General features: G+C 59.0%; 1 pseudogene; it reads left to right on the forward strand.

The window, feature by feature from the left end:
- Positions 1-267: 267 nt before the first annotated feature.
- On the forward strand, positions 268-1,454 carry LOC133755136 (UDP-galactose translocator-like; annotated as a pseudogene).
- The last annotated feature ends 220 nt before the right edge of the window (positions 1,455-1,674 follow it).

Here is a 1,674-nt window from a genome sequence, read left to right on the forward strand (position 1 = left end):
CCCTGGCCACAGGGAGTTTCTACACACACACACACACACACACACACTCCTCTCCTGGACACAAGATTTCCCAGGTACAAAATTAGATAATATTATCAGACTCAGTAGCCTTCTTTGCACCAAGCAAACAGTGTTTTCTGGGTGTGTGTTTATTGGAGGGGAAGACTAGGACCACCTATGAAGTTTTATACTTATATAACATGAGACGTCTTTATACTCATATAACATGAGAAACTCATAGAAATAATTTCCTTCTGAGATGCCAACATGGCAGCGGTTGGGGTTGGCGGTTCCACCGCGGTGGCCAGACCGGGGGCGGTCTCCGCGGGGGCGTTGGCAGCTGGGACCGCGAGGGCAGCTCACAGACACCTCAAGTACATATCCCTAGCTGTGCTGGTGGTCCAGAACGCCTCCCTCATCCTCAGCATCCGCTATGCCCGCACGCTGCCTGGGGACCGCTTCTTTGCCACCACCGCTGTGGTCATGGCCGAAGGGCTCAAGGGCCTCACCTGCCTGCTGCTGCTCTTCGCCCAGAAGAGGGGTAATGTGAAACACCTTGTTCTCTTCCTCCACGAGGCTGTCTTGGTGTAGTACGTGGACACGCTCAAGCTTGCGGTGCCCTCCCTCATCTACACTTTGCAGAACAACCTCCAGTATGTTGCCATCTCCAATCTCCCAGTGGCCACTTTCCAGGTGCTGTACCAGCTGAAGATCCTGACCACGGCACTGTTCTCAGTGCTCATGCTGAACCGCAGCCTCTCCTGGCTGCAGCAGGCCTCCCTGCTGCTCCTCTTCACTGGGGTCGCCATTGTCCAGGCACAGCAAGCTGGTGGGGGCAGCCCACGGCCACTGGATCAGAACCCCGGGGGCAGGCCTCGCAGCTGTTGTGGCCTCCTGTCTCTCCTCGGCTTTGCAGGCGTCTACTTTGAGAAGATCCTCAAAGGCAGCTTAGGTTCCGTGTGGCTGCGCAACCTGCAGCTGGGCCTCTTCGGCACAGCCCTGGGCCTGGTGGGGCTCTGGTGGGCTGAGGGCACTGCTGTGGCACACCGCGGCTTCTTCTTTGGGTATACACCTGCTGTCTGGGGTGTGGTGCTCAACCAGGCCTTCGGTGGGCTCCTGGTGGCTGTCGTTGTCAAGTATGCTGACAACATCCTCAAGGGCTTTGCCACCTCCCTGTCCATTGTGCTGTCCACTGTTGCCTCGATTCGCCTCTTTGGCTTCCAACTGGACCCATTATTTGCCCTTGGCGCTGGGCTCCTCATCGGTGCCGTCTACCTCTACAGCCTTCCCCGAGGTGCAGCCAAAGCCATAGCTTCTGCCTCCTCCTCTGCCTCTGCGTCCGGGCCCTGCACTCAGCAGCAGCCTCGGGGCAGCCACCGCCACCGCAGCTGTCTTCCCACCGTGGAGACCTCGTCACGGAGCCCTTTCTACCAAAGTCTGTGCTGGTGAAGTGAGGGCTGGAGGCAGCGGGGGGAGAGAGGGAGGGGGGCTGGGGCGGAGGGTGATGGGCATCTGCAGGACCCAAGTCACCTCCAGGGCCTGGCTCCTCTCGGGTTGGAACACCTTGGTCTTTTCTCCCAGGTCGTTGTGGCTTCCAGAGGGGTTGTGGGACTAGGGCCAGGTATCTGTGAACCCTTCCTGGTAGGCTGAGCCCCCTCCCCTTGGCGGAGGCGG

This window comes from Lepus europaeus, unplaced genomic scaffold (genome assembly GCF_033115175.1).
Source record: "Lepus europaeus isolate LE1 unplaced genomic scaffold, mLepTim1.pri SCAFFOLD_3_1, whole genome shotgun sequence".
Classification (NCBI taxonomy): Eukaryota; Metazoa; Chordata; class Mammalia; order Lagomorpha; family Leporidae; genus Lepus; species Lepus europaeus.